We start from the raw sequence: 11,223 nt of genomic DNA, 5'->3' as shown, positions 1-11,223 counted from the left end.
TCCGTGTTCTGTGTATTTTCTCCCCATAAGGATTATTTTCACAACGTTTCGGCAAAGTCTCATTTGCCATCTTCTGGTGATGTCTGGTTGAAAAAACCAGACAACAGCTCATCATACTTTATCCGTGAGAATCTTCGAGTTAATATATATATATATATATATATATATATATATATATATATATATATATATATATATATATATATATATATATATATATATATACTCCCATATCATTGTTTCATTAAGGAATGGTTATCGGTACTGAAAAAAGAATATAATATGAGTTGTAACATTTTATTGTCATTTAATTTTTTTTCATGAAATGCCTACATAACTCATCCCCGAAGTCCCGAAGACTGGACTCATATTTTTCTATAAAAAAAGCAATTATCTCACGTTGCAGATCACCTTCTCTTTCAATTTCCTCTTCAACTGGAGATAATTGCTCTTTGATGATCGCCAGTCTATCAATTGACATTCTCTCTCTCGCCTTCGATTCATCGAAGCGTCGACGCGCCTCAGAAACTGTTTCTTTCAAACCATTCGCATTCCCGATTACAGTTTGTGACACTGGATGCATTGAAGTTGAAGGCAATGGATTTTCAACCTTTGGAGGTGACTATAATTGGGGTGCTGCACGCTCGTTCCTCATTCTTCTAGGTGGTTACTCCGTCTTCTTCATAACGTCTTCACCAACCCTTTTTCTTTTTTTGGAACTCTCATCCTCATCATCCGAGCTAATTTCAATAATCTCCGGTGGGGGTAGCACAACCTTCGAATATCCGTCATCCAAGTCCAGTACCAAATCTAAAAAGACTGGAGTTGGAATTGGCGGTGCTAGTGTGGAACGCAACTGCGATTCCACCTCGTCATTCAACAACCGATTTGGACGAAATCTTTGAGGAAGGACCTTATATTATGGGGCCGTAGCTTCCTGGATGATTATGTTCTGGTGAACAACCACCCGCCTATAGTCTACTTCATCCAACTGCCGCTGATTATTTGAGGTTGATGGATCTGGTGATGCATTCTTCGATAAAGACTTGGTTCTGAAAATGAGTTGAAAAGTATTAGAAAAAAGAAAGGAAGCAATCAATTTCAATAAAGTAACTCTACGCAAAGAAGTAAGTTTCACACACAAATTGGATGAAAAAGAAAATGTCTGAAAACAGCCACTCTGATATAAATATTGAATATGAAAGAAAAATAATTTCCAAACAAATACTTTCATATAATCATTGAATTATATAAAAAAAACACTTTTTCTTTGAGTAATTCTATGCAAAGAAGTAACTTCCACACGTAAATTTGATGCTATTTTTCCTCGGCGTTTCAAATGTACCAAACTCGACGAGATTTTGATCCAATAACTGGAATATAGTTCGATGTGGTTGTCGTCTTTCGGGATATGAGTTTGAATATATTTCCGATGTCCTAACACTGTTTCTATCGTATTTGTTATAAATTTGTGATATATCTTTTTTTCTTCATTCGTGAAAGCCATTTTTCTTCAAAAATTCAATGACTTGTACAATAACAAAATGTCATTGAGTGCAATAAATTTAAAGTCAAATTTAAAAACATCGAAGCCAACGCCTATTATGATAAGAATTAATTTTTTTCAATATCTCCAATTTTTCGAAAAAGAATGATAACTTATGATAAAACATTGCAAAGGTGAAATCTGGTTCTATTCAAAACAGAAAGAATCCAATGTAGCGCCCATAAGAGAAAATAAAGCTGATGATAGTGGCCGGAAGACGAAACGTCGGATAGCAAATTTGATGAGACCGTTATGTAGCAGGAAAGAAGTGGCAATGTGACAATGCAATTTATTGTCGAGACGGTAAAAATAAAACCATTTTCCGATATTTCTGTTTTTTCTTCCGGATATCTCCAGGTATACTGGGAATTTCAGATCTTTGTCAAAGGCATTCTGTTAGTTAGGTAAATGCGGAACTTTGCTTCGATTTAACCATCTTCGTATCTCTCATAGTTTCCGAGATTTCAATGGTGATTATCGAACTCGATGAGATTTTGATCTAATAACTTGAACATAGTTCGATGTAGCTATCGTCTTTCGGGATATGAATTTAAATATATTTCCGATCTCCTAACACTGTTTCTATCGTATTTGTAATAAATTTATGTCATATCAATTTTTCCTTCATTCCTGAAAACCATTTTTCGCGAAAATTCAATGATTTGTACAATAACAAAACGTTAGTTAGGTAAATGCGGAACTTCACCTCGATTTAACCATCTGCGTATCTCTCATAGTTTCCGAGATTTCAATGAACTGTTCACGTTTCGCTTGAGCGAAAAAATATATGATATCGAGAAGTTACTAAATTTATCGGTTATCCTTAAAAAATATAGTCAACGTGTTAAAAGAGAGCCTTGACATGAACAGATTTGTTAAAATTTTCGAGAATTCGAACATAAACGTCGCTTTCAAAACTATTCGTACACTTTAACAGACTGATTGAAATACAATAACTCAATAATATAATGACAAGTTTCACATACTTGTTGCATACAAAGAAAAGTCTCGTATCGCTCTATATGCCTTAGAAAATGACAGGAAGAAAGATGGAATACTTGAAATTGTTGGGATCAATGAATTACCAGACTTTTGAACCACTCTTATAAGGAAAATGTTTTTCGTTCTTGTTGGAAGATTGCTCGCGTTCAGTCTATTCCCAGAAAGAATGAGAGAAAAATAATTTCATATAAATACTTTCATAGAATCATTGAAATATATAAAAAAATACTTTTTTCTTTGAGTAATTCTATGCAAAGGAGTACCTTTCACATGCAAATTCAATGAAAAAAGTGCATTTCAAAACAGCTACTACTCAATCACTGAAAATATGGTGATCAGTTTAAAAAAAAAGTAAATCTACGGGAAGAAGTATCTTTCACATGCTATTCAGATGAAAAAACCTTCTCGAAACAGGTGCTTCCCATATAATAATTGAATTATTTTGAAAGAAAAAGTACTGTAGAAGCAAATATAAAGATTGAATCATATAAAAAATATTTTGCTACTCAATTTGTAAAAAGTTGAAACTTTTCTTCCCAAAATTAACCTCACATATAAAATGTGATCCATTCAATTGAACATGATAAGTAAGTAAAGTAGTTTGTACTTGTAATGGGCTAACTACTAACTGAACTTTATCGTTTGACTAGATTGCTTACTACGTTGCTTGGCTATGTCACTTTGAACTCATTCAATGGACTAGTGCAGTTGAATTATGCTTTGCGACATCCTCGTGTTTGGAGGAGGATGTGTTTCATCCCAAACACTTTTGATCGTCATTGAAAGTTTAAAGTCGTGTGACGTCAAAAGATAATAGATTTCATATTCATGTTTATTGTACTTTCATTCATATGTTATAATTCACATTTTCATTATTGTTCACATGTGGGGCACTCTGTAGTGTTGCAATCTTTCCGAACAAGAACTTACCTCATAGAATAGACAGCAACTCTACAAATGTACAGTTATCGACCATATTAAGAATAAAACATTGAATTATACATAAAACATATGACTTTAATTACTCTATGTATATGGTGTATGAATGATGAATAATAGTTTCTTATGATCGATAGTTTAGATTGTGAAGTTGTTCGTTTGACAGTAGAGGGTCTTGATTTCGGCATTTTTGCGAAATTATTTTGAAATCGACAAATTTTTATATTACATTCAATACAAATCGATAGAATGGAAGTCTTTTGAATAGGTATGAAACTATAGGTCAATGATTACAGAAAAGTATAATATTTCGAATTCGTTTGTAAGTGAATTATTGATCAGAAAAATGATAATTTTCTAGGCAGGATATAATATTGAAGTCTCTGCCAAAAAAAAAGGGTAATCAGAATACTTTTTGTTATGAAGGTCAAAGACTCATGTAGAAGAATCTTCAAAATGAACAAATCATCAACAGTACCAGCGATATACATTTTTGAGTCATTGAAATTTTTAGTAAATCAACCAAGCTACTTTGAAAAGCATCATAAAACACGTAAGTATGGACGACGTTGAGCGGTGTATGCTTTTGACGTCACACGACTTTAAACTTTCAATGCCAATCAAAATGTTTGGGATAAAACGTTAAGCCCCTCCTCTAAACACGAGGATGTCGCAAAGCATAATTCAACTGCATTAGTCCATTGAATGAGTTCAAAGTGACACAGCCAAGCAACGTAGTAAAGCAATCAAGTCAAACGATAAAATTCAGTCAGTAGTTAGCTCATTGTAAGTACAAAATACTTCACTTACTTTTCATGTTCAATTGAATGAATCACATTTTATATGTGAGGTTAATTTTGGGAAGAAAAGTTTCAACTTTTTACAAATTGAGTAGCAAAATATGTTTTATATGATTCAATCTTTATATTTGCTTCTGCAGTACTTTTTCTTTCAAAATAATTCAATTATTATATGGAAGTATCTGTTTCGAGAAGGGTTTTTCATCTAATTAGCATATGAAAGTTACTTCTTCGCGTAGATTTACTTTTTCTTTGAAACTGATCACCATATTTTCAGTGATTAAGTAGTAGCTGTTTTGAGATGCGCTTTTTTTCATCGAATTTGCATGTGAAAGGTACTCCTTTGCATAGAATTACTCAAAGAAAAAAGTATTTTTTTTTATATATTTCAATGATTCTATGAAAGTATTTAGTTGGAAATTATTTTTCTCCCATTCTTTTTGGGAATAGACTGAACGTGAGCAATCTTCCAACAAGAAGGAAAAACATCCATCTTAATTTCATTCAGGTTTGGAGGCCAGCTCCCCTACCCTTTTGACTGATTGAGGAAAAACATCTTCCTTATAAGAGAGGTTCAAAAGTCTGGTAATTCATTGATCCCAACAATTTCAAGTATTTCATCATTCTTCCTGTCATTTTCTGAGGCATATAGAGCGATACGAGACTCCACTATGTATGCAACAAATATGTGAAACTTGTTATTATATCATTGAGTTATTATATTTCAATCAGTCTGTTAAAAGTGTACGAATAGTTTTGAATGCGACGTTTATGTTCGAATTCTCGAAAATTTTAACAAATCTGTTCATGTCAAGGTTCTCTTTGATTGTTTCCTAGTTAACATGTTGACTATATTTTTCAAGGATAACCGATATATTTAGTAACTTCTCGATATCATATATTTTTTTGGCTCAATCGAAACGTGAACAGTTCTTTGAAATCTCAGAAACTATGAGATATACGCAGATGGTTAAATCGAGGTAAAGTTCCGCATTTACCTAACTAACAGTATGCCTTCGAGAAAGATCTGAAATTCCTAGTATATCCGGAGATATCCGGAAGAAAAAACAGAAATATCGGAAAATGGTTTTTATTATTTACTGGCTTGATTTTTTGAAGGATTCGACAATAAATTGCATTGTCACATTGCCACTTTCTACCTGCTACATAACGGTCTCATCAAATTTGCTATCCGACGTTTCGTCTTCCGGCCACTATCATCAGCTTTATTTTTTCTTATGGGCGCTACATTGTATTATTTCCGTTTTGAATAGAGTCAGATTTCACCTTTGCAATGTTGTATCATAAGTTATTATTCTTTTTCGAAAAATTGGAGATATTTAAAAAAATTAATTCCCATCATAAAAGGCGTTGGTTTTAATTTTTTTTCAAATTTGTCTAAATTTATCATTACTAAATTTATTACACTCAATGACATTTTGTTTTTGTACAAATCATTGAATTTTTGGCGAAAAATGGTTTTCACGAATTGAGAAAAAATAGATATGACAAATACGATAGAAACAGTGTTAGGACATCAAAAATATATTTAAACTCATAATCCGAAAGACGATAACCACATCGAACTATGTTCAAGTTATTAGATCAAAATCTCATCGAGTTTGATCCTCACCATTGAAATCTTGGAAACTATGAGAGATACGAAGATGGTTAAATCGAAGCAAAGTTGTGCATTTACCCATAAGCAAATGAATAAGGCTCATGTTTGAACGTCTTGATCGAGTACGAGTATTCAGGATTTGGCTTAGTGGTTTGAATCGGCTTGAGTACTGATTCAAAAATCGGCATACACTACAAATGGTACCCTCATTTGTTTCTCAAAGTTTTCAAAAGTTGGTATATTTTCAGGCACCATTTTCCCATATTTATTGACTTTGAAATTGGTTGATGGTGTTGTAGTACTCAAGTGATTACAATCATTTATCTTATGACCTAATAGTAATTGTTCATCAGAAAAATATTATAAACAGTCATCACAAAAATATTTCTTATGTTCATGAGCCGATAATTGGCTTGAAACTAATCTTGAAAGATCTTTGATCCAACAATAATGACTATTACAGAAATCATCTGTGATAAGTAACAAATTGACATGTCTCCTAAGTCTTCTCTGAGAGTAACGTGATGGTTCATACATTATTTTACCCTTCTCGAATTTACTTTCTAAACCGTACACATTAACTGAAATATCATTCTTGTCTTCAAATTTCACAATATCGTCCAAATTTACCAGAAAATTCTACCTGTACTTTTATGACTGTATTGAAATGTGGAATATGATGAAACTTCTGACGTTCTATCGATTGCAGGATGTAGTGCTGAAGTGATAGCCCATGCAAAACAATGCTGATCTTCATTACGGACATTAACTACGGCCTTTCTACGCTCGATACATTCAGGCAGCTTCACATATGAGCATCCACTGAGCGGGCTGTATTCATTGATGTTCACCTCCAGAAACATGATTTTTTCACAAGTCCAACCTCAAATACAGATCAAAATTACTGATTCATCCAATTAAAACTTGGTAGAAATGCTTACCTGAATCACGTTCCCGGAATTCTGTAGTTTGAGCGATAATCCCATTTCGAAATCCATCAAATAAGGAATTCAAATCAGTAGATTGATCAACTGTTCTATTCTGAGAGTTAAATGATTTGGTTTCCTTCAGGTCTTGTGTTTTCAGAATATAACTCCCAAATACTTCCATATTCACTTTGATGATTTTGTGAACCCTGATGGCTGATTCCAATAATTCTATAACTTTCTGCCTGATTTCATTAAATAATAACATATAATCGGTGGAAACAATGGAACTCTGCACCCTGTATGTAGCAATCCGACGCTTGAAGGCACTCTTTATAATTTGAACACCATCACTCAATTGTACACATGCATTATTCTTATGTTGCAGACTTCTATTGTGAGAATTCACTTGAGTCAATGGAATCATCACATTACAACAATTACATGTGTACATAGGTGTTGCAGCGTCATCTAATCTCACTCGTTTCAGTGATGGACCTCCTTGACAACTCTGGAGCTGATGACGACGAAGGTTGTCACTACGAGTAAAAGATTTACCACATTCACAAGAATAAATTTTCTATGATATATTCTCACTAACTCACTCGATGAAAACTGACATAACCAACACTTGCCCGCTTCTTAAATACCACAGTCCACGCCGCCTGCGCGTCACCGTTAAGAGTGAGGTAGAGCCATGCGTTACGTCATAGCCATCGCCACATTGAGGAAAAGGGCACATCGATGAATACGCATTACTCAGCCAAACGCCGTGGAATGCACATCTAGCTCTCCTACCGTTGAACGTTTGCTGCTGGGGATAGAGCGATGCGTAACGTCACAGCCTTCACCACATCGAGAGAGGTGTGGGCAGACCGATGAATACGCATTACTCAACAACACGTCGTGGAGTGAACATCTCGCTCGCTTACCGTTGAACGGTTGCTGCTGCTGTGACGTCACACCACTACTAACTTGGTGATCTCACACCGATGGAGCATTCATTACTTGGAGGATCTCCGAAGTATGCAGACGTATGTTTGTACATAGACAAGCACATGATGAGAACCTGTACCGTGCATTCACACATACACACAAACACACACACAAAACCTCATATGAAAACAATTCTGAACGATACATGCACCAGACACTTCAAGGTCACATCGCCTTGACTTCACTAAACGAAAAAAAAAGAAGCAATTTATACGTCATAGTGGCGGGGGGAGGATTAGAACCGGGAAAACAATTTTGAAAGATCCATGCACCAGACACTTCAATGTCACAACGCCTTGACTTCACTAAACAACAACAAAAAAAGCAAATAATACGTCATAGTGGTGGGGTGAGGCTTAGAACCGGCTCAAATCACATATCATTATTGAAGTTGGTTGAATTTGATTTATATCATCTCAGAGTCAACAAAGTCCATCTTCAAGCCCATATGCTCTAACACATAAATCAACGCCATGTGTCATCTTTTAAGATCAAGGCCAAGTGGTGGGGAAGTGATATCATGGATTGAAGGGAGGGGGTATCAAGGTTAAGTGGTGGGGACTGAGGTCAACACCCAGATGAAGTCATCAGGGTCGAGTGGTTAGGTCGAAGGGTGGGGGTTTCCGGTGGTTGGGGTGTCCAGTGGTGGCGTTGAAGGATGGGGTGTGTAGTGGTGGGGTGTTAAGTGGTGGGGGCCGCATCGAGAGAGGTAAGGACACATCAATGAATACGCATTACTTAGCCACGCGCCGTGGAGTGCACATCTCACTCTCCTACCGTTGAACGGTTGACATGATAAATCCTGTACCGTGCATTTTACCGTGTATGCAATCTCTTCTTCAATGTGTACTTTGTACAAGTAAGTGATGACTATGACGTCACCCCACGTGACGTCATAGTGATGGGGGGAGGCTAAAATCTCCTACTAACGGTGCCAACGAAGCAGCGGTATATCGAGATCAAATTTGGGGGAGTCGTCCTTCGGGCGAACGACTCGACCTAACCGTTGGGACCTTCCAGGACTACGATACCTTTCTACCTTATCCTGCGAGCGGCCCTCATCCAAGGGTGAGATCAATCGTTAGGTTCCTTGTTCCCAAATCACTAGCTCAGTTCACCCTGTACTTGGATAGGAAATTAGTTTTGTGATCCAAGGGTGAACTTCAAAATATTAGATTTCCGTGAATCCTACCCTCTGACTAAATAGTCAGAGCCATTTTAGGGAAACTTTGAAATCGAAATGCAGACTAGGGCAAAACACGCGCGAGCGCAGCTTGCAGAAAATACACCCGTGCCACATTGGGAGACCACCAGTTTCGGTCTAATCATTTTCCCGTCAGATACGGTTAGCCGTCTAAGTGCGACTCCCACGAACAGACGCGGACCCCCCAGAAATCTGTTTTCACGAGAAAAAATATTCCAAGAACTTCAGTAGAATCAGTCAGTCTGAGGCTAGTTTCTACTCATCGTAGTCATTTTGCGTATGAGGACATCAATACCTCTCCCTGCTCGCAGAGCGACAAACCCTGGGCATTGGTGGTTTTTCAGTGAGCCGAGTAGCTAGAGAACTCGATATGTCACAAACGACATAGTCCTAAAGTCGCGAAAACACGCCGCGAAAAGGTTAACTTGTATTAACCGTTTCAGGGCTAAACACACCGAATACTATGAGAATAGACCAGGGAACTTTCGCGAGGGAACATCAGCAGCAGTAGCAATCAAGAAGCTGGATGTCATCTACAGGAAGTAGTGAAATCCAGTACGCGAAGCGAACTCCAGGTGGACCTTCGCCAAATCCGAACGCGATCTCCTATGTCGAGATCGTCCCCGACAACGAGCCAACAGCGTTTCGCATCGTATGCGGAACAACCGGCGCATTTTGAAAATTTTAACCGGTGGCGACAACCGGCGGGTTGTCTGCCTCTAGACTTGATGGTTTTTCCCAAATGCAAATGCAATGTTTTGACTAAAAACATTCAGGAGGTGTTGCCTACTTACGTAGTAGAATCACCGAAGGTAAATATTCACAGGGTGTACTTGTGACTACAATAAATAGCGAAATGTCGAAGCCACTACAAACCCGATAAGAAATTTATGCTACAAGGGACAGAATTTTCGAAACAGGGAAAGTTTCGAAAATGGCGGCGAAAGAGAATTAGGGAATGATGCAGTGCAGGTCGTCTGTCGCCAGGCGACAAATGCTGCCAAGGGGAAACCTTTCCCTTCCTTCCCCTCCCTGGGAGGAAAAGGACACTTTGCGCACAAGCGCGCCTCGTGTCCCATTCCAGCTTGTAACTGGCACCTTAGCGGAAGAATTAGGGGGTGGTGGTAGGCCAGGGGGCCACCCTGGAGCCAAGAGAGGCTTGGGGGTGGCTTCATGGCGGGGTCAGTCCCTTAACACAACCCAATTCCCGAATCAAGAGAAAATTGAGACATATCAACCTCCCGTCGTACCCAGACAGGAACTGAGTCCTGAAATCCTTGGGGCTTAGGTCTGGGAGGCCAGTCGGCCGCAACGACGAAGGGTAAACGCATTTTCCCCTGCGGGGGACAATAGGAGATCGTACTCCCATATGAATCATTGCGCAAAGCCCTAATGGGGGTTCGCTACAGAGCGAACCCCCATAAGGGCTTTGCGCAGGACACAGTACTGCATTGGATATCTCCTCGGAGATGATGTCCAGTTTCACTGTTCCTTATTAACGTCTCATGACGTTCCCTCGCGAAGGTTTCCGATCCATCCTTATGGTGTTCGGAGTGTTAGAGCCCTAGCGATTTAGAAAAATTATACTATTTCACAGTGTGTGCGATTCGAGGACTCTGTTCTTTGTGACATTTCGAGTTCTCTAGCTACTCGACTTGCGGAAAAACCACCAATGCCTAGGGTTTGTCTCTCTGCGACCTAGGGAGAGGTACTGATGTCCTCGTGTGTGAAATAGTTACGTTGAGTAGAACCTAGCCTCAGACTGGCTGGTTCTACCGGAGTTCTCGAAATACTGTTTACTGTGTAAACAGATTCCTGGGGGTTCCGCGTCAGTTCGTCGGAGTCGCACTCAGGCGGCTAAACTTGTCTGTCGGGAAGTTTGATTAACCGAAGCTTGTGGTCTCGCGAGTTGGCATTAGTGTATTTTCTGCAAGCTGCGCTCGCGCGTGTTTTGCCCTAGTCTGCATTTTATTCATGCATCGTCTCGCTCCTTCAATGTGCGTCGTACAATAAACGAAATCAGACTTCGGCCTTGCTCGGCTACCTTCGGAAAATGCGAAAATTCTAAATTTTCGTTTTCCTCGATTCCTTATGAAACTCGGTGACCTGAGACAAAAAATTCCATGCCGTGTATCGATATTCTCAGTCGTTCTGGCTGAAAAATGTGATTGAAGTAAAATTTTTCAAAA

General features: G+C 38.1%; 1 long non-coding RNA gene across 2 annotated transcripts; it reads right to left on the bottom strand.

Moving 5' to 3' along the window:
- Positions 1–283: 283 nt before the first annotated feature.
- LOC141487508 (uncharacterized) lies at positions 284–8,689 on the bottom strand. 2 transcript variants are annotated; one of them, XR_012468420.1, is made up of 3 exons: positions 6,850–8,689; positions 6,552–6,791; positions 284–1,052 (listed from the first exon to the last, which is right to left on the bottom strand). It is a non-coding gene; the product is annotated as an uncharacterized lncRNA (long non-coding RNA). The 2 variants fall into 2 exon arrangements; XR_012468419.1 differs by having other exon boundaries at positions 6,552–8,689.
- Positions 8,690–11,223: the final 2,534 nt, after the last annotated feature.

The sequence above is a fragment of the Leptinotarsa decemlineata genome, unplaced genomic scaffold (assembly GCF_025532065.1).
Source record: "Leptinotarsa decemlineata unplaced genomic scaffold, Ldec_3_MD MMD2_P_RNA_scaffold_10, whole genome shotgun sequence".
NCBI lineage: Eukaryota > Metazoa > Arthropoda > Insecta > Coleoptera > Chrysomelidae > Leptinotarsa > Leptinotarsa decemlineata.
This window is presented reverse-complemented; position numbering and strand designations above follow the sequence as displayed.